At 38.0% G+C, this 19,849-nt stretch overlaps 28 non-coding genes across 28 annotated transcripts; all 28 read right to left on the bottom strand.

Annotated features, from left to right (window-relative positions):
* Window positions 1-100: 100 nt before the first annotated feature.
* Window positions 101-172, bottom strand: TRNAA-UGC (transfer RNA alanine (anticodon UGC)). The gene has a single exon. It is a non-coding gene; the product is annotated as a tRNA-Ala (tRNA).
* Window positions 173-1,047: 875 nt separating this feature from the next.
* On the bottom strand, window positions 1,048-1,119 carry TRNAA-UGC (transfer RNA alanine (anticodon UGC)). Its single transcript has one exon. It is a non-coding gene; the product is annotated as a tRNA-Ala (tRNA).
* A 355-nt stretch (window positions 1,120-1,474) lies between these two features.
* On the bottom strand, window positions 1,475-1,546 carry TRNAA-UGC (transfer RNA alanine (anticodon UGC)). Its single transcript has one exon. It is a non-coding gene; the product is annotated as a tRNA-Ala (tRNA).
* Window positions 1,547-2,421: 875 nt separating this feature from the next.
* Window positions 2,422-2,493, bottom strand: TRNAA-UGC (transfer RNA alanine (anticodon UGC)). Its single transcript has one exon. It is a non-coding gene; the product is annotated as a tRNA-Ala (tRNA).
* A 355-nt stretch (window positions 2,494-2,848) lies between these two features.
* On the bottom strand, window positions 2,849-2,920 carry TRNAA-UGC (transfer RNA alanine (anticodon UGC)). Its single transcript has one exon. It is a non-coding gene; the product is annotated as a tRNA-Ala (tRNA).
* Window positions 2,921-3,795: 875 nt separating this feature from the next.
* Window positions 3,796-3,867, bottom strand: TRNAA-UGC (transfer RNA alanine (anticodon UGC)). Its single transcript has one exon. It is a non-coding gene; the product is annotated as a tRNA-Ala (tRNA).
* Window positions 3,868-4,222: 355 nt separating this feature from the next.
* On the bottom strand, window positions 4,223-4,294 carry TRNAA-UGC (transfer RNA alanine (anticodon UGC)). Its single transcript has one exon. It is a non-coding gene; the product is annotated as a tRNA-Ala (tRNA).
* Window positions 4,295-5,169: 875 nt separating this feature from the next.
* On the bottom strand, window positions 5,170-5,241 carry TRNAA-UGC (transfer RNA alanine (anticodon UGC)). The gene has a single exon. It is a non-coding gene; the product is annotated as a tRNA-Ala (tRNA).
* Window positions 5,242-5,596: 355 nt separating this feature from the next.
* On the bottom strand, window positions 5,597-5,668 carry TRNAA-UGC (transfer RNA alanine (anticodon UGC)). The gene has a single exon. It is a non-coding gene; the product is annotated as a tRNA-Ala (tRNA).
* An 875-nt stretch (window positions 5,669-6,543) lies between these two features.
* TRNAA-UGC (transfer RNA alanine (anticodon UGC)) lies at window positions 6,544-6,615 on the bottom strand. The gene has a single exon. It is a non-coding gene; the product is annotated as a tRNA-Ala (tRNA).
* A 355-nt stretch (window positions 6,616-6,970) lies between these two features.
* On the bottom strand, window positions 6,971-7,042 carry TRNAA-UGC (transfer RNA alanine (anticodon UGC)). The gene has a single exon. It is a non-coding gene; the product is annotated as a tRNA-Ala (tRNA).
* An 875-nt stretch (window positions 7,043-7,917) lies between these two features.
* TRNAA-UGC (transfer RNA alanine (anticodon UGC)) lies at window positions 7,918-7,989 on the bottom strand. The gene has a single exon. It is a non-coding gene; the product is annotated as a tRNA-Ala (tRNA).
* Window positions 7,990-8,344: 355 nt separating this feature from the next.
* Window positions 8,345-8,416, bottom strand: TRNAA-UGC (transfer RNA alanine (anticodon UGC)). Its single transcript has one exon. It is a non-coding gene; the product is annotated as a tRNA-Ala (tRNA).
* An 875-nt stretch (window positions 8,417-9,291) lies between these two features.
* TRNAA-UGC (transfer RNA alanine (anticodon UGC)) lies at window positions 9,292-9,363 on the bottom strand. Its single transcript has one exon. It is a non-coding gene; the product is annotated as a tRNA-Ala (tRNA).
* A 355-nt stretch (window positions 9,364-9,718) lies between these two features.
* On the bottom strand, window positions 9,719-9,791 carry TRNAA-UGC (transfer RNA alanine (anticodon UGC)). Its single transcript has one exon. It is a non-coding gene; the product is annotated as a tRNA-Ala (tRNA).
* Window positions 9,792-10,666: 875 nt separating this feature from the next.
* On the bottom strand, window positions 10,667-10,738 carry TRNAA-UGC (transfer RNA alanine (anticodon UGC)). The gene has a single exon. It is a non-coding gene; the product is annotated as a tRNA-Ala (tRNA).
* A 355-nt stretch (window positions 10,739-11,093) lies between these two features.
* TRNAA-UGC (transfer RNA alanine (anticodon UGC)) lies at window positions 11,094-11,165 on the bottom strand. The gene has a single exon. It is a non-coding gene; the product is annotated as a tRNA-Ala (tRNA).
* A 1,488-nt stretch (window positions 11,166-12,653) lies between these two features.
* TRNAA-UGC (transfer RNA alanine (anticodon UGC)) lies at window positions 12,654-12,725 on the bottom strand. The gene has a single exon. It is a non-coding gene; the product is annotated as a tRNA-Ala (tRNA).
* A 356-nt stretch (window positions 12,726-13,081) lies between these two features.
* Window positions 13,082-13,153, bottom strand: TRNAA-UGC (transfer RNA alanine (anticodon UGC)). The gene has a single exon. It is a non-coding gene; the product is annotated as a tRNA-Ala (tRNA).
* An 875-nt stretch (window positions 13,154-14,028) lies between these two features.
* Window positions 14,029-14,100, bottom strand: TRNAA-UGC (transfer RNA alanine (anticodon UGC)). The gene has a single exon. It is a non-coding gene; the product is annotated as a tRNA-Ala (tRNA).
* A 354-nt stretch (window positions 14,101-14,454) lies between these two features.
* On the bottom strand, window positions 14,455-14,526 carry TRNAA-UGC (transfer RNA alanine (anticodon UGC)). Its single transcript has one exon. It is a non-coding gene; the product is annotated as a tRNA-Ala (tRNA).
* Window positions 14,527-15,401: 875 nt separating this feature from the next.
* TRNAA-UGC (transfer RNA alanine (anticodon UGC)) lies at window positions 15,402-15,473 on the bottom strand. The gene has a single exon. It is a non-coding gene; the product is annotated as a tRNA-Ala (tRNA).
* Window positions 15,474-15,828: 355 nt separating this feature from the next.
* On the bottom strand, window positions 15,829-15,900 carry TRNAA-UGC (transfer RNA alanine (anticodon UGC)). Its single transcript has one exon. It is a non-coding gene; the product is annotated as a tRNA-Ala (tRNA).
* An 875-nt stretch (window positions 15,901-16,775) lies between these two features.
* Window positions 16,776-16,847, bottom strand: TRNAA-UGC (transfer RNA alanine (anticodon UGC)). Its single transcript has one exon. It is a non-coding gene; the product is annotated as a tRNA-Ala (tRNA).
* A 354-nt stretch (window positions 16,848-17,201) lies between these two features.
* Window positions 17,202-17,273, bottom strand: TRNAA-UGC (transfer RNA alanine (anticodon UGC)). Its single transcript has one exon. It is a non-coding gene; the product is annotated as a tRNA-Ala (tRNA).
* Window positions 17,274-18,148: 875 nt separating this feature from the next.
* On the bottom strand, window positions 18,149-18,220 carry TRNAA-UGC (transfer RNA alanine (anticodon UGC)). The gene has a single exon. It is a non-coding gene; the product is annotated as a tRNA-Ala (tRNA).
* A 355-nt stretch (window positions 18,221-18,575) lies between these two features.
* On the bottom strand, window positions 18,576-18,647 carry TRNAA-UGC (transfer RNA alanine (anticodon UGC)). The gene has a single exon. It is a non-coding gene; the product is annotated as a tRNA-Ala (tRNA).
* An 875-nt stretch (window positions 18,648-19,522) lies between these two features.
* On the bottom strand, window positions 19,523-19,594 carry TRNAA-UGC (transfer RNA alanine (anticodon UGC)). Its single transcript has one exon. It is a non-coding gene; the product is annotated as a tRNA-Ala (tRNA).
* Between the last annotated feature and the right edge of the window lie 255 nt (window positions 19,595-19,849).

Raw genomic sequence — 19,849 nt, 5'->3', positions numbered from 1 at the left:
TTGATTGAAACTTTTCCAATTTCTCTAGAGTTTTTTTAATGCATTTGTTGATCTGGAGAGGTTACATAGAGTTAAGAAAGAATCTACATTTTGCAAAACATGGAGATGCCGGGGATTGAACCCGGGGCCTCATACATGCAAAGCATGCGCTCTACCACTGAGCTACATCCCCTGTGAAAAAGTATGGCACTCATTCGATTGCAGCTTTGCATTGTACTTAAGTTCTACTATTTTCTAGTGTTCTAAGGGTCATCTCCGAGTATATAGCAATAAAAACCATTAGACTTTGCCAGAGTTCAAGGACACCATAATTTCCACAGCTGATGAGGATGCAAGTAGATGATCATTCCACACTTTAAATTGCTGTTAGACTTCTTCACCGGAGTCTGGGTTTTCATCAGAATCCCCTACCTTATGTAATGAATGGCATGGATATTGATCAAGTATTGCCAAGTAGAGGACAGTCTTACATTCTGTTTTATCAGCAGTGTCAGAACTTGGAAGAAGGGCACATAGGATGCAGGCTATGACTGCCTCCTGGGCATTGCTGACTAAGGCTTCACCAGGTATTTTGTACAGAGTTGATATGTGTTTATCTTTTCATGCATTGATTGATCACTAATTACTTGACATTCAAGCCCAAATCCATCCTCCATAGGTTCACAATGTGTTTAAAGATGTCTGTCCTTCTTAATCAATTAGTTTTGCTGTATCGTGTGATTTGTTCTTTTATGAAACTACTGCTTTTATAGTACATTTCCCAGTGAAATTAAAACTCTGTTTCATAATTACCATATACTTGACATCAGTGTTTGGAGAATGTCAGTAGGTATGATATGGTAACTACTGGTTAAATAAGGAAACACAGTATCCACAGAATATAATCTACCACTGAGCTACATCACATTTAATAGAATGATCAATTATTTTTTATAATTGGTGTTAATTCTTGCCCATTACTGTAGAGTGCATTCATGCATTTGTTGGTCTTGGGCTCTTCTAAAGAGGTTACATACAGATAAGTAAGAATCTATATTTTGCAAAACATGGAGATGCCGGGTATTGAACCCGGGGCCTCATACATGCAAAGCATGCGCTCTACCACTGAGCTACATCCCCTCTGAGTTGGTGTGTTTTGATACCGAGCGATTGCTGTTCTGCATAGTACTCAAGTTCTACTACTTCCACTGTTCTAAGGTTAAACTCAGAGCACGGAGCAAAGATAACAATTATACCTTGCTGTATAGATTTCAAGGATACTGTAGGTATCATATGATAACTTTTATTTCAATGAGGAAACACAGATTCTGGGGAATATAATCTACCACTGAGCAACATCACATTTTATAGACTGGTCAATAATTTTTCATAGTTTGATTGAAACTTTTCCAATTTCTCTAGAGTTTTTTTTAATGCATTTGTTGATCTGGAGAGGTTACATAGAGTTAAGAAAGAATCTACATTTTGCAAAACATGGAGATGCCGGGGATTGAACCCGGGTTCTCATACATGCAAAGCATGCGCTCTACCACTGAGCTACATCCCCTGTGAAAAAGTATGGCACTCATTCGATTGCAGCTTTGCATTGTACTTAAGTTCTACTATTTTCTAGTGTTCTAAGGGTCATCTCCGAGTATATAGCAATAAAAACCATTAGACTTTGCCAGAGTTCAAGGACACCATAATTTCCACAGCTGATGAGGATGCAAGTAGATGATCATTCCACACTTTAAATTGCTGTTAGACTTCTTCACCGGAGTCTGGGTTTTCATCAGAATCCCCTACCTTATGTAATGAATGGCATGGATATTGATCAAGTATTGCCAAGTAGAGGACAGTCTTACATTCTGTTTTATCAGCAGTGTCAGAACTTGGAAGAAGGGCACATAGGATGCAGGCTATGACTGCCTCCTGGGCATTGCTGACTAAGGCTTCACCAGGTATTTTGTACAGAGTTGATATGTGTTTATCTTTTCATGCATTGATTGATCACTAATTACTTGACATTCAAGCCCAAATCCATCCTCCATAGGTTCACAATGTGTTTAAAGATGTCTGTCCTTCTTAATCAATTAGTTTTGCTGTATCGTGTGATTTGTTCTTTTATGAAACTACTGCTTTTATAGTACATTTCCCAGTGAAATTAAAACTCTGTTTCATAATTACCATATACTTGACATCAGTGTTTGGAGAATGTCAGTAGGTATGATATGGTAACTGCTGGTTAAATAAGGAAACACAGTATCCACAGAATATAATCTACCACTGAGCTACATCACATTTAATAGAATGATCAATTATTTTTTATAATTGGTGTTAATTCTTGCCCATTACTGTAGAGTGCATTCATGCATTTGTTGGTCTTGGGCTCTTCTAAAGAGGTTACATACAGATAAGTAAGAATCTATATTTTGCAAAACATGGAGATGTCGGGGATTGAACCCGGGGCCTCATACATGCAAAGCATGCGCTCTACCACTGAGCTACATCCCCTCTGAGTTGGTGTGTTTTGATACCGAGCGATTGCTGTTCTGCATAGTACTCAAGTTCTACTACTTCCACTGTTCTAAGGTTAAACTCAGAGCACGGAGCAAAGATAACAATTATACCTTGCTGTATAGATTTCAAGGATACTGTAGGTATCATATGATAACTTTTATTTCAATGAGGAAACACAGATTCTGGGGAATATAATCTACCACTGAGCAACATCACATTTTATAGACTGGTCAATAATTTTTCATAGTTTGATTGAAACTTTTCCAATTTCTCTAGAGTTTTTTTTAATGCATTTGTTGATCTGGAGAGGTTACATAGAGTTAAGAAAGAATCTACATTTTGCAAAACATGGAGATGCCGGGGATTGAACCCGGGTTCTCATACATGCAAAGCATGCGCTCTATCACTGAGCTACATCCCCTGTGAAAAAGTATGGCACTCATTCGATTGCAGCTTTGCATTGTACTTAAGTTCTACTATTTTCTAGTGTTCTAAGGGTCATCTCCGAGTATATAGCAATAAAAACCATTAGACTTTGCCAGAGTTCAAGGACACCATAATTTCCACAGCTGATGAGGATGCAAGTAGATGATCATTCCACACTTTAAATTGCTGTTAGACTTCTTCACCGGAGTCTGGGTTTTCATCAGAATCCCCTACCTTATGTAATGAATGGCATGGATATTGATCAAGTATTGCCAAGTAGAGGACAGTCTTACATTCTGTTTTATCAGCAGTGTCAGAACTTGGAAGAAGGGCACATAGGATGCAGGCTATGACTGCCTCCTGGGCATTGCTGACTAAGGCTTCACCAGGTATTTTGTACAGAGTTGATATGTGTTTATCTTTTCATGCATTGATTGATCACTAATTACTTGACATTTAAGCCCAAATCCATCCTCCATAGGTTCACAATGTGTTTAAAGATGTCTGTCCTTCTTAATCAATTAGTTTTGCTGTATCGTGTGATTTGTTCTTTTATGAAACTACTGCTTTTATAGTACATTTCCCAGTGAAATTAAAACTCTGTTTCATAATTACCATATACTTGACATCAGTGTTTGGAGAATGTCAGTAGGTATGATATGGTAACTGCTGGTTAAATAAGGAAACACAGTATCCACAGAATATAATCTACCACTGAGCTACATCACATTTAATAGAATGATCAATTATTTTTTATAATTGGTGTTAATTCTTGCCCATTACTGTAGAGTGCATTCATGCATTTGTTGGTCTTGGGCTCTTCTGAAGAGGTTACATACAGATAAGTAAGAATCTATATTTTGCAAAGCATGGAGATGCTGGGGATTGAACCCGGGGCCTCATACATGCAAAGCATGCGCTCTACCACTGAGCTACATCCCCTCTGAGTTGGTGTGTTTTGATACCGAGCGATTGCTGTTCTGCATAGTACTCAAGTTCTACTACTTCCACTGTTCTAAGGTTAAACTCAGAGCATGGAGCAAAGATAACAATTATACCTTGCTGTATAGATTTCAAGAATACTGTAGGTATCATATGATAACTTTTATTTCAATGAGGAAACACAGATTCTGGGGAATATAATCTACCACTGAGCAACATCACATTTTATAGACTGGTCAATAATTTTTCATAGTTTGATTGAAACTTTTCCAATTTCTCTAGAGTTTTTTTTAATGCATTTGTTGATCTGGAGAGGTTACATAGAGTTAAGAAAGAATCTACATTTTGCAAAACATGGAGATGCTGGGGATTGAACCCGGGGCCTCATACATGCAAAGCATGCGCTCTTACACTGAGCTACATCCCCTGTGTAAAAGTATGGCACTCATTCGATTGCAGCTTTGCATTGTACTTAAGTTCTACTATTTTCTAGTGTTCTAAGGGTCATCTCCGAGTATATAGCAATAAAAACCATTAGACTTTGCCAGAGTTCAAGGACACCATAATTTCCACAGCTGATGAGGATGCAAGTAGATGATCATTCCACACTTTAAATTGCTGTTAGACTTCTTCACCGGAGTCTGGGTTTTCATCAGAATCCCCTACCTTATGTAATGAATGGCATGGATATTGATCAAGTATTGCCAAGTAGAGGACAGTCTTACATTCTGTTTTATCAGCAGTGTCAGAACTTGGAAGAAGGGCACATAGGATGCAGGCTATGACTGCCTCCTGGGCATTGCTGACTAAGGCTTCACCAGGTATTTTGTACAGAGTTGATATGTGTTTATCTTTTCATGCATTGATTGATCACTAATTACTTGACATTCAAGCCCAAATCCATCCTCCATAGGTTCACAATGTGTTTAAAGATGTCTGTCCTTCTTAATCAATTAGTTTTGCTGTATCGTGTGATTTGTTCTTTTATGAAACTACTGCTTTTATAGTACATTTCCCAGTGAAATTAAAACTCTGTTTCATAATTACCATATACTTGACATCAGTGTTTGGAGAATGTCAGTAGGTATGATATGGTAACTACTGGTTAAATAAGGAAACACAGTATCCACAGAATATAATCTACCACTGAGCTACATCACATTTAATAGAATGATCAATTATTTTTTATAATTGGTGTTAATTCTTGCCCATTACTGTAGAGTGCATTCATGCATTTGTTGGTCTTGGGCTCTTCTAAAGAGGTTACATACAGATAAGTAAGAATCTATATTTTGCAAAACATGGAGATGCCGGGTATTGAACCCGGGGCCTCATACATGCAAAGCATGCGCTCTACCACTGAGCTACATCCCCTCTGAGTTGGTGTGTTTTGATACCGAGCGATTGCTGTTCTGCATAGTACTCAAGTTCTACTACTTCCACTGTTCTAAGGTTAAACTCAGAGCACGGAGCAAAGATAACAATTATACCTTGCTGTATAGATTTCAAGGATACTGTAGGTATCATATGATAACTTTTATTTCAATGAGGAAACACAGATTCTGGGGAATATAATCTACCACTGAGCAACATCACATTTTATAGACTGGTCAATAATTTTTCATAGTTTGATTGAAACTTTTCCAATTTCTCTAGAGTTTTTTTTAATGCATTTGTTGATCTGGAGAGGTTACATAGAGTTAAGAAAGAATCTACATTTTGCAAAACATGGAGATGCCGGGGATTGAACCCGGGTTCTCATACATGCAAAGCATGCGCTCTACCACTGAGCTACATCCCCTGTGAAAAAGTATGGCACTCATTCGATTGCAGCTTTGCATTGTACTTAAGTTCTACTATTTTCTAGTGTTCTAAGGGTCATCTCCGAGTATATAGCAATAAAAACCATTAGACTTTGCCAGAGTTCAAGGACACCATAATTTCCACAGCTGATGAGGATGCAAGTAGATGATCATTCCACACTTTAAATTGCTGTTAGACTTCTTCACCGGAGTCTGGGTTTTCATCAGAATCCCCTACCTTATGTAATGAATGGCATGGATATTGATCAAGTATTGCCAAGTAGAGGACAGTCTTACATTCTATTTTATCAGCAGTGTCAGAACTTGGAAGAAGGGCACATAGGATGCAGGCTATGACTGCCTCCTGGGCATTGCTGACTAAGGCTTCACCAGGTATTTTGTACAGAGTTGATATGTGTTTATCTTTTCATGCATTGATTGATCACTAATTACTTGACATTCAAGCCCAAATCCATCCTCCATAGGTTCACAATGTGTTTAAAGATGTCTGTCCTTCTTAATCAATTAGTTTTGCTGTATCGTGTGATTTGTTCTTTTATGAAACTACTGCTTTTATAGTACATTTCCCAGTGAAATTAAAACTCTGTTTCATAATTACCATATACTTGACATCAGTGTTTGGAGAATGTCAGTAGGTATGATATGGTAACTGCTGGTTAAATAAGGAAACACAGTATCCACAGAATATAATCTACCACTGAGCTACATCACATTTAATAGAATGATCAATTATTTTTTATAATTGGTGTTAATTCTTGCCCATTACTGTAGAGTGCATTCATGCATTTGTTGGTCTTGGGCTCTTCTAAAGAGGTTACATACAGATAAGTAAGAATCTATATTTTGCAAAACATGGAGATGTCGGGGATTGAACCCGGGGCCTCATACATGCAAAGCATGCGCTCTACCACTGAGCTACATCCCCTCTGAGTTGGTGTGTTTTGATACCGAGCGATTGCTGTTCTGCATAGTACTCAAGTTCTACTACTTCCACTGTTCTAAGGTTAAACTCAGAGCACGGAGCAAAGATAACAATTATACCTTGCTGTATAGATTTCAAGGATACTGTAGGTATCATATGATAACTTTTATTTCAATGAGGAAACACAGATTCTGGGGAATATAATCTACCACTGAGCAACATCACATTTTATAGACTGGTCAATAATTTTTCATAGTTTGATTGAAACTTTTCCAATTTCTCTAGAGTTTTTTTTAATGCATTTGTTGATCTGGAGAGGTTACATAGAGTTAAGAAAGAATCTACATTTTGCAAAACATGGAGATGCCGGGGATTGAACCCGGGTTCTCATACATGCAAAGCATGCGCTCTATCACTGAGCTACATCCCCTGTGAAAAAGTATGGCACTCATTCGATTGCAGCTTTGCATTGTACTTAAGTTCTACTATTTTCTAGTGTTCTAAGGGTCATCTCCGAGTATATAGCAATAAAAACCATTAGACTTTGCCAGAGATCAAGGACACCATAATTTCCACAGCTGATGAGGATGCAAGTAGATGATCATTCCACACTTTAAATTGCTGTTAGACTTCTTCACCGGAGTCTGGGTTATCATCAGAATCCCCTACCTTATGTAATGAATGGCATGGATATTGATCAAGTATTGCCAAGTAGAGGACAGTCTTACATTCTGTTTTATCAGCAGTGTCAGAACTTGGAAGAAGGGCACATAGGATGCAGGCTATGACTGCCTCCTGGGCATTGCTGACTAAGGCTTCACCAGGTATTTTGTACAGAGTTGATATGTGTTTATCTTTTCATGCATTGATTGATCACTAATTACTTGACATTCAAGCCCAAATCCATCCTCCATAGGTTCACAATGTGTTTAAAGATGTCTGTCCTTCTTAATCAATTAGTTTTGCTGTATCGTGTGATTTGTTCTTTTATGAAACTACTGCTTTTATAGTACATTTCCCAGTGAAATTAAAACTCTGTTTCATAATTACCATATACTTGACATCAGTGTTTGGAGAATGTCAGTAGGTATGATATGGTAACTGCTGGTTAAATAAGGAAACACAGTATCCACAGAATATAATCTACCACTGAGCTACATCACATTTAATAGAATGATCAATAATTTTTTATAATTGGTGTTAATTCTTGCCCATTACTGTAGAGTGCATTCATGCATTTGTTGGTCTTGGGCTCTTCTGAAGAGGTTACATACACATAAGTAAGAATCTATATTTTTCAAAACATGAAGATGCCGGGTATTGAACCCGGGGCCTCATACATGCAAAGCATGCGCTCTACCACTGAGCTACATCCCCTCTGAGTTGGTGTGTTTTGATACCGAGCGATTGCTGTTCTGCATAGTACTCAAGTTCTACTACTTCCACTGTTCTAAGGTTAAACTCAGAGCACAGAGCAAAGATAACAATTATACCTTGCTGTATAGATTTCAAGGATACTGTAGGTATCATATGATAACTTTTATTTCAATGAGGAAACACAGATTCTGGGGAATATAATCTACCACTGAGCAACATCACATTTTATAGACTGGTCAATAATTTTTCATAGTTTGATTGAAACTTTTCCAATTTCTCTAGAGTTTTTTTTAATGCATTTGTTGATCTGGAGAGGTTACATAGAGTTAAGAAAGAATCTACATTTTGCAAAACATGGAGATGCCGGGGATTGAACCCGGGGCCTCATACATGCAAAGCATGCGCTCTACCACTGAGCTACATCCCCTGTGAAAAAGTATGGCACTCATTCGATTGCAGCTTTGCATTGTACTTAAGTTCTACTATTTTCTAGTGTTCTAAGGGTCATCTCCGAGTATATAGCAATAAAAACCATTAGACTTTGCCAGAGATCAAGGACACCATAATTTCCACAGCTGATGAGGATGCAAGTAGATGATCATTCCACACTTTAAATTGCTGTTAGACTTCTTCACCGGAGTCTGGGTTATCATCAGAATCCCCTACCTTATGTAATGAATGGCATGGATATTGATCAAGTATTGCCAAGTAGAGGACAGTCTTACATTCTGTTTTATCAGCAGTGTCAGAACTTGGAAGAAGGGCACATAGGATGCAGGCTATGACTGCCTCCTGGGCATTGCTGACTAAGGCTTCACCAGGTATTTTGTACAGAGTTGATATGTGTTTATCTTTTCATGCATTGATTGATCACTAATTACTTGACATTCAAGCCCAAATCCATCCTCCATAGGTTCACAATGTGTTTAAAGATGTCTGTCCTTCTTAATCAATTAGTTTTGCTGTATCGTGTGATTTGTTCTTTTATGAAACTACTGCTTTTATAGTACATTTCCCAGTGAAATTAAAACTCTGTTTCATAATTACCATATACTTGACATCAGTGTTTGGAGAATGTCAGTAGGTATGATATGGTAACTGCTGGTTAAATAAGGAAACACAGTATCCACAGAATATAATCTACCACTGAGCTACATCACATTTAATAGAATGATCAATTATTTTTTATAATTGGTGTTAATTCTTGCCCATTACTGTAGAGTGCATTCATGCATTTGTTGGTCTTGGGCTCTTCTGAAGAGGTTACATACACATAAGTAAGAATCTATATTTTTCAAAACATGAAGATGCCGGGTATTGAACCCGGCGCCTCACACATGCAAAGCATGCGCTCTACCACTGAGCTACATCCCCTCTGAGTTGGTGTGTTTTGATACCGAGCGATTGCTGTTCTGCATAGTACTCAAGTTCTACTACTTCCACTGTTCTAAGGTTAAACTCAGAGCACAGAGCAAAGATAACAATTATACCTTGCTGTATAGATTTCAAGGATACTGTAGGTATCATATGATAACTTTTATTTCAATGAGGAAACACAGATTCTGGGGAATATAATCTACCACTGAGCAACATCACATTTTATAGACTGGTCAATAATTTTTCATAGTTTGATTGAAACTTTTCCAATTTCTCTAGAGTTTTTTTTAATGCATTTGTTGATCTGGAGAGGTTACATAGAGTTAAGAAAGAATCTACATTTTGCAAAACATGGAGATGCCGGGGATTGAACCCGGGGCCCTTATACATGCAAAGCATGCGCTCTACCACTGAGCTACATCCCCTGTGAAAAAGTATGGCACTCATTCGATTGCAGCTTTGCATTGTACTTAAGTTCTACTATTTTCTAGTGTTCTAAGGGTCATCTCCGAGTATATAGCAATAAAAACCATTAGACTTTGCCAGAGATCAAGGACACCATAATTTCCACAGCTGATGAGGATGCAAGTAGATGATCATTCCACACTTTAAATTGCTGTTAGACTTCTTCACCGGAGTCTGGGTTATCATCAGAATCCCCTACCTTATGTAATGAATGGCATGGATATTGATCAAGTATTGCCAAGTAGAGGACAGTCTTACATTCTGTTTTATCAGCAGTGTCAGAACTTGGAAGAAGGGCACATAGGATGCAGGCTATGACTGCCTCCTGGGCATTGCTGACTAAGGCTTCACCAGGTATTTTGTACAGAGTTGATATGTGTTTATCTTTTCATGCATTGATTGATCACTAATTACTTGACATTCAAGCCCAAATCCATCCTCCATAGGTTCACAATGTGTTTAAAGATGTCTGTCCTTCTTAATCAATTAGTTTTGCTGTATCGTGTGATTTGTTCTTTTATGAAACTACTGATTTTATAGTACATTTCCCAGTGAAATTAAAACTCTGTTTCATAATTACCATATACTTGACATCAGTGTTTGGAGAATGTCAGTAGGTATGATATGGTAACTGCTGGTTAAATAAGGAAACACAGTATCTACAGAATATAATCTACCACTGAGCTACATCACATTTAATAGAATGATCAATTATTTTTTATAATTGGTGTTAATTCTTGCCCATTACTGTAGAGTGCATTCATGCATTTGTTGGTCTTGGGCTCTTCTGAAGAGGTTACATACACATAAGTAAGAATCTATATTTTTCAAAACATGAAGATGCCGGGTATTGAACCCGGGGCCTCGTACATGCAAAGCATGCGCTCTACCACTGAGCTACATCCCCTCTGAGTTGGAGTGTTTTGATACCGAGCGATTGCTGTTCTGCATAGTACTCAAGTTCTACTACTTCCACTGTTCTAAGGTTAAACTCAGAGCACAGAGCAAAGATAACAATTATACCTTGCTGTATAGATTTCAAGGATACTGTAGGTATCATATGATAACTTTTATTTCAATGAGGAAACACAGATTCTGGGGAATATAATCTTCCACTGAGCAACATCACATTTTATAGACTGGTCAATAATTTTTCATAGTTTGATTGAAACTTTTCCAATTTCTCTAGAGTTTTTTTTAATGCATTTGTTGATCTGGAGAGGTTACATAGAGTTAAGAAAGAATCTACATTTTGCAAAACATGGAGATGCCGGGGATTGAACCCGGGGCCTCCTACATGCACAGCATGCGCTCTACCACTGAGCTACATCCCCTGTGAAAAAGTGTGGCACTCATTTGATTGCAGCTATGCATTGTACTTAAGTTCTACTATTTTCTAGTGTTCTAAGGGTCATCTCCGAGTATAAAGCAATAAAAACCATTACACTTTGCCAGAGTTCAAGGACACCATAATTTCCATAGCTGATGAAGATGCAAGTAGATGATCATTCCACACTTTAAATTGCTGTTAGACTTCTTCACCGGAGTCTGGGTTTTCATCAGAATCCCCTACCTTATGTAATGAATGGCATGGATATTGATCAAGTATTGCCAAGTAGAGGACAGTCTTACATTCTGTTTTATCAGCAGTGTCAGAACTTGGAAGAAGGGCACATAGGATGCAGGCTATGACTGCCTCCTGGGCATTGCTGACTAAGGCTTCACCAGGTATTTTGTACAGAGTTGATATGTGTTTATCTTTTCATGCATTGATTGATCACTAATTACTTGACATTCAAGCCCAAATCCATCCTCCATAGGTTCACAATGTGTTTAAAGATGTCTGTCCTTCTTAATCAATTAGTTTTGCTGTATCGTGTGATTTGTTCTTTTATGAAACTGCTGCTTTTATAGTACATTTCCCAGTGAAATTAAAACTCTGTTTCATAATTACCATATACTTGACATCAGTGTTTGGAGAATGTCAGTAGGTATGATATGGTAACTGCTGGTTAAATAAGGAAACACAGTATCCACAGAATATAATCTACCACTGAGCTACATCACATTTAATACGCAAAAGACGTCATTTCCGGCGGGACGAGCCGGGGCGATGCGGAGCTCCGGAAAGCCACAGGTGTCAGGAGTAATAGGATGATCAGTACGGGTATAAAACAGCCACATAGCCTTATAGGCTCAATCCATAAAACTTGAAAAAGGTCAAAAGCATATGACCGAAACGCGTTGTTAATTGGATTGAAAACTGGACCAAGGAGCGGTGACCACCTGGTAAAGAACCCAGAAGCTGATTCATGCCCCATGCGGTGGTGCCGGGCTATATCAGCACCGGACCAGCATTGCTTTCCTAAGCTAGCCCACCGCAGGGCCACCAAAGGGTGAGATTTGCCACCAGCACATTGCACCAGCACTTTAACCGAGTCACTGTCTCCTAGTTCCAGCTGCACACACTATGTATTGTATTGTGTAAAAAATTCTTAATCTGCATTTTTATTATTTCTTGTTCATGCATGTCCATATGTTTCAATAAAATGTACTGTATTTTTTAACCACTTGGGTTTTAATTGATATATTCCCTAAATAATACAAGGGATACATCTTACGGACATAGCGCCATTAGATGCTGCACACTTTTGTCTATCCATAAAGTATTCAGGGATTTTGTGTTTGTCCCTCCCGGTGCAGCAATTAAGGCTGCTTAATCTGTTTTTATTGCGCAACCACTGTTAATGTACACCCACTGTTTTGTGTCTCTTCTGAAGAGGTTACATACAGATAAGTAAGAATCTATATTTTGCAAAACATGGAGATGCCGGGGATTGAACCCGGGGCCTCATACATGCAAAGCATGCGCTCTACCACTGAGCTACATCCCCTCTGACTTGGTGTGTTTTGATACCGTGCGATTGCTGTTCTGCATAGTACTCAAGTTCTACTACTTCCACTGTTCTAAGGTTAAACTCAGAGCACGGAGCAAAGATAACAATTATACCTTGCTGTATAGATTTCAAGAATACTGTAGGTATCATATGATAACTTTTATTTCAATGAGGAAACACAGATTCTGGGGAATATAATCTACCACTGAGCAACATCACATTTTATAGACTGGTCAATAATTTTTCATAGTTTGATTGAAACTTTTCCAATTTCTCTAGAGTTTTTTTTTTATGCATTTGTTGATCTGGAGAGGTAACATAGAGTTAAGAAAGAATCTACATTTTGCAAAACATGGAGATGCTGGGGATTGAACCCGGGGCCTCATACATGCAAAGCATGCGCTCTACCACTGAGCTACATCCCCTGTGAAAAAGTATGGCACTCATTCGATTGCAGCTTTGCATTGTACTTAAGTTCTACTATTTTCTAGTGTTCTAAGGGTCATCTCCGAGTATATAGCAATAAAAACCATTAGACTTTGCCAGAGTTCAAGGACACCATAATTTCCACAGCTGATGAGGATGCAAGTAGATGATCATTCCACACTTTAAATTGCTGTTAGACTTCTTCACCGGAGTCTGGGTTTTCATCAGAATCCCCTACCTTATGTAATGAATGGCATGGATATTGATCAAGTATTGCCAAGTAGAGGACAGTCTTACATTCTATTTTATCAGCAGTGTCAGAACTTGGAAGAAGGGCACATAGGATGCAGGCTATGACTGCCTCCTGGGCATTGCTGACTAAGGCTTCACCAGGTATTTTGTACAGAGTTGATATGTGTTTATCTTTTCATGCATTGATTGATCACTAATTACTTGACATTCAAGCCCAAATCCATCCTCCATAGGTTCACAATGTGTTTAAAGATGTCTGTCCTTCTTAATCAATTAGTTTTGCTGTATCGTGTGATTTGTTCTTTTATGAAACTACTGCTTTTATAGTACATTTCCCAGTGAAATTAAAACTCTGTTTCATAATTACCATATACTTGACATCAGTGTTTGGAGAATGTCAGTAGGTATGATATGGTAACTGCTGGTTAAATAAGGAAACACAGTATCCACAGAATATAATCTACCACTGAGCTACATCACATTTAATAGAATGATCAATTATTTTTTATAATTGGTGTTAATTCTTGCCCATTACTGTAGAGTGCATTCATGCATTTGTTGGTCTTGGGCTCTTCTGATGAGGTTACATACAGATAAGTAAGAATCTATATTTTGCAAAACATGGAGATGCCGGGGATTGAACCCGGGGCCTCATACATGCAAAGCATGTGCTCTACCACTGAGCTACATCCCCTCTGACTTGGTGTGTTTTGATACCGAGCGATTGCTGTTCTGCATAGTACTCAAGTTCTACTACTTCCACTGTTCTAAGGTTAAACTCAGAGCACGGAGCAAAGAAAACAATTATACCTTGCTGTATAGATTTCAAGGATACTGTAGGTATCATATGATAACTTTTATTTCAATGAGGAAACACAGATTCTGGGGAATATAATCTACCACTGAGCAACATCACATTTTATAGACTGGTCAATAATTTTTCATAGTTTGATTGAAACTTTTCCAATTTCTCTAGAGTTTTTTTAATGCATTTGTTGATCTGGAGAGGTTACATAGAGTTAAGAAAGAATCTACATTTTGCAAAACATGGAGATGCCAGGGATTGAACCCGGGGCCTCATACATGCAAAGCATGCGCTCTACCACTGAGCTACATCCCCTGTGAAAAAGTATGGCACTCATTCGATTGCAGCTTTGCATTGTACTTAAGTTCTACTATTTTCTAGTGTTCTAAGGGTCATCTCCGAGTATATAGCAATAAAAACCATTAGACTTTGCCAGAGTTCAAGGACACCATAATTTCCACAGCTGATGAGGATGCAAGTAGATGATCATTCCACACTTTAAATTGCTGTTAGACTTCTTCACCGGAGTCTGGGTTTTCATCAGAATCCCCTACCTTATGTAATGAATGGCATGGATATTGATCAAGTATTGCCAAGTAGAGGACAGTCTTACATTCTGTTTTATCAGCAGTGTCAGAACTTGGAAGAAGGGCACATAGGATGCAGGCTATGACTGCCTCCTGGGCATTGCTGACTAAGGCTTCACCAGGTATTTTGTACAGAGTTGATATGTGTTTATCTTTTCATGCATTGATTGATCACTAATTACTTGACATTCAAGCCCAAATCCATCCTCCATAGGTTCACAATGTGTTTAAAGATGTCTGTCCTTCTTAATCAATTAGTTTTGCTGTATCGTGTGATTTGTTCTTTTATGAAACTACTGCTTTTATAGTACATTTCCCAGTGAAATTAAAACTCTGTTTCATAATTACCATATACTTGACATCAGTGTTTGGAGAATGTCAGTAGGTATGATATGGTAACTACTGGTTAAATAAGGAAACACAGTATCCACAGAATATAATCTACCACTGAGCTACATCACATTTAATAGAATGATCAATTATTTTTTATAATTGGTGTTAATTCTTGCCCATTACTGTAGAGTGCATTCATGCATTTGTTGGTCTTGGGCTCTTCTAAAGAGGTTACATACAGATAAGTAAGAATCTATATTTTGCAAAACATGGAGATGCCGGGTATTGAACCCGGGGCCTCATACATGCAAAGCATGCGCTCTACCACTGAGCTACATCCCCTCTGAGTTGGTGTGTTTTGATACCGAGCGATTGCTGTTCTGCATAGTACTCAAGTTCTACTACTTCCACTGTTCTAAGGTTAAACTCAGAGCACGGAGCAAAGATAACAATTATACCTTGCTGTATAGATTTCAAGGATACTGTAGGTATCATATGATAACTTTTATTTCAATGAGGAAACACAGATTCTGGGGAATATAATCTACCACTGAGCAACATCACATTTTATAGACTGGTCAATAATTTTTCATAGTTTGATTGAAACTTTTCCAATTTCTCTAGAGTTTTTTTTAATGCATTTGTTGATCTGGAGAGGTTACATAGAGTTAAGAAAGAATCTACATTTTGCAAAACATGGAGATGCCGGGGATTGAACCCGGGTTCTCATACATGCAAAGCATGCGCTCTACCACTGAGCTACATCCCCTGTGAAAAAGTATGGCACTCATTCGATTGCAGCTTTGCATTGTACTTAAGTTCTACTATTTTCTAGTGTTCTAAGGGTCATCTCCGAGTATATAGCAATAAAAACCATTAGACTTTGCCAGAGTTCAAGGACACCATAATTTCCACAGCTGATGAGGATGCAAGTAGATGATCATTCCACACTTTAAATTGCTCTTAGACTTCTTCACCGGAGTCTGGGTTTTCATCAGAATCCCCTACCTTATGTAATGAATGGCATGGATATTGATCAAGTATTGCCAAGTAGAGGACAGTCTTACATTCTGTTTTATCAGCAGTGTCAGAACTTGGAAGAAGGGCACATAGGATGCAGGCTATGACTGCCTCCTGGGCATTGCTGACTAAGGCTTCACCAGGTATTTTGTACAGAGTTGATATGTGTTTATCTTTTCATGCATTGATTGATCACTAATTACTTGACATTCAAGCCCAAATCCATCCTCCATAGGTTCACAATGTGTTTAAAGATGTCTGTCCTTCTTAATCAATTAGTTTTGCTGTATCGTGTGATTTGTTCTTTTATGAAACTACTGCTTTTATAGTACATTTCCCAGTGAAATTAAAACTCTGTTTCATAATTACCATATACTTGACATCAGTGTTTGGAGAATGTCAGTAGGTATGATATGGTAACTGCTGGTTAAATAAGGAAACACAGTATCCACAGAATATAATCTACCACTGAGCTACATCACATTTAATAGAATGATCTATTATTTTTTATAATTGGTGTTAATTCTTGCCCATTACTGTAGAGTGCATTCATGCATTTGTTGGTCTTGGGCTCTTCTGAAGAGGTTACATACAGATAAGTAAGAATCTATATTTTGCAAAACATGGAGATGCTGGGGATTGAACCCGGGGCCTCATACATGCAAAGCATGCGCTCTACCACTGAGCTACATCCCCTCTGAGTTGGTGTGTTTTGATACCGAGCGATTGCTGTTCTGCATAGTACTCAAGTTCTACTACTTCCACTGTTCTAAGGTTAAACTCAGAGCACGGAGCAAAGAAAACAATTATACCTTGCTGTATAGATTTCAAGGATACTGTAGGTATCATATGATAACTTTTATTTCAATGAGGAAACACAGATTCTGGGGAATATAATCTACCACTGAGCAACATCACATTTTATAGACTGGTCAATAATTTTTCATAGTTTGATTGAAACTTTTCCAATTTCTCTAGAGTTTTTTTAATGCATTTGTTGATCTGGAGAGGTTACATAGAGTTAAGAAAGAATCTACATTTTGCAAAACATGGAGATGCCGGGGATTGAACCCGGGGCCTCATACATGCAAAGCATGCGCTCTACCACTGAGCTACATCCCCTGTGAAAAAGTATGGCACTCATTCGATTGCAGCTTTGCATTGTACTTAAGTTCTACTATTTTCTAGTGTTCTAAGGGTCATCTCCGAGTATATAGCAATAAAAACCATTAGACTTTGCCAGAGTTCAAGGACACCATAATTTCCACAGCTGATGAGGATGCAAGTAGATGATCATTCCACACTTTAAATTGCTGTTAGACTTCTTCACCGGAGTCTGGGTTTTCATCAGAATCCCCTACCTTATGTAATGAATGGCATGGATATTGATCAAGTATTGCCAAGTAGAGGACAGTCTTACATTCTGTTTTATCAGCAGTGTCAGAACTTGGAAGAAGGGCACATAGGATGCAGGCTATGACTGCCTCCTGGGCATTGCTGACTAAGGCTTCACCAGGTATTTTGTACAGAGTTGATATGTGTTTATCTTTTCATGCATTGATTGATCACTAATTACTTGACATTCAAGCCCAAATCCATCCGCCATAGGTTCACAATGTGTTTAAAGATGTCTGTCCTTCTTAATCAATTAGTTTTGCTGTATCGTGTGATTTGTTCTTTTATGAAACTACTGCTTTTATAGTACATTTCCCAGTGAAATTAAAACTCTGTTTCATAATTACCATATACTTGACATCAGTGTTTGGAGAATGTCAGTAGGTATGATATGGTAACTACTGGTTAAATAAGGAAACACAGTATCCACAGAATATAATCTACCACTGAGCTACATCACATTTAATAGAATGATCAATTATTTTTTATAATTGGTGTTAATTCTTGCCCATTACTGTAGAGTGCATTCATGCATTTGTTGGTCTTGGGCTCTTCTAAAGAGGTTACATACAGATAAGTAAGAATCTATATTTTGCAAAACATGGAGATGCCGGGTATTGAACCCGGGGCCTCATACATGCAAAGCATGCGCTCTACCACTGAGCTACATCCCCTCTGAGTTGGTGTGTTTTGATACCGAGCGATTGCTGTTCTGCATAGTACTCAAGTTCTACTACTTCCACTGTTCTAAGGTTAAACTCAGAGCACGGAGCAAAGATAACAATTATACCTTGCTGTATAGATTTCAAGGATACTGTAGGTATCATATGATAACTTTTATTTCAATGAGGAAACACAGATTCTGGGGAATATAATCTACCACTGAGCAACATCACATTTTATAAACTGGTCAATAATTTTTCATAGTTTGATTGAAACTTTTCCAATTTCTCTAGAGTTTTTTTTAATGCATTTGTTGATCTGGAGAGGTTACATAGAGTTAAGAAAGAATCTACATTTTGCAAAACATGGAGATGCCGGGGATTGAACCCGGGTTCTCATACATGCAAAGCATGCGCTCTACCACTGAGCTACATCCCCTGTGAAAAAGTATGGCACTCATTCGATTGCAGCTTTGCATTGTACTTAAGTTCTACTATTTTCTAGTGTTCTAAGGGTCATCTCCGAGTATATAGCAATAAAAACCATTAGACTTTGCCAGAGTTCAAGGACACCATAATTTCCACAGCTGATGAGGATGCAAGTAGATGATCATTCCACACTTTAAATTGCTGTTAGACTTCTTCACCGGAGTCTGGGTTTTCATCAGAATCCCCTACCTTATGTAATGAATGGCATGGATATTGATCAAGTATTGCCAAGTAGAGGACAGTCTTACATTCTGTTTTATCAGCAGTGTCAGAACTTGGAAGAAGGGCACATAGGATGCAGGCTATGACTGCCTCCTGGGCATTGCTGACTAAGGCTTCACCAGGTATTTTGTACAGAGTTGATATGTGTTTATCTTTTCATGCATTGATTGATCACTAATTACTTGACATTCAAGCCCAAATCCATCCTCCATAGGTTCACAATGTGTTTAAAGATGTCTGTCCTTCTTAATCAATTAGTTTTGCTGTATCGTGTGATTTGTTCTTTTATGAAACTACTGCTTTTATAGTACATTTCCCAGTGAAATTAAAACTCTGTTTCATAATTACCATATACTTGACATCAGTGTTTGGAGAATGTCAGTAGGTATGATATGGTAACTGCTGGTTAAATAAGGAAACACAGTATCCACAGAATATAATCTACCACTGAGCTACATCACATTTAATAGAATGATCTATTATTTTTTATAATTGGTGTTAATTCTTGCCCATTACTGTAGAGTGCATTCATGCATTTGTTGGTCTTGGGCTCTTCTGAAGAGGTTACATACAGATAAGTAAGAATCTATATTTTGCAAAACATGGAGATGCTGGGGATTGAACCCGGGGCCTCATACATGCAAAGCATGCGCTCTACCACTGAGCTACATCCCCTCTGAGTTGGTGTGTTTTGATACCGAGCGATTGCTGTTCTGCATAGTACTCAAGTTCTACTACTTCCACTGTTCTAAGGTTAAACTCAGAGCACGGAGCAAAGAAAACAATTATACCTTGCTGTATAGATTTCAAGGATACTGTAGGTATCATATGATAACTTTTATTTCAATGAGGAAACACAGATTCTGGGGAATATAATCTACCACTGAGCAACATCACATTTTATAGACTGGTCAATAATTTTTCATAGTT

The sequence above is a fragment of the Pseudophryne corroboree genome, chromosome 4 (assembly GCF_028390025.1).
Source record: "Pseudophryne corroboree isolate aPseCor3 chromosome 4, aPseCor3.hap2, whole genome shotgun sequence".
In the NCBI taxonomy this organism is placed as follows: domain Eukaryota; kingdom Metazoa; phylum Chordata; class Amphibia; order Anura; family Myobatrachidae; genus Pseudophryne; species Pseudophryne corroboree.
This window is presented reverse-complemented; position numbering and strand designations above follow the sequence as displayed.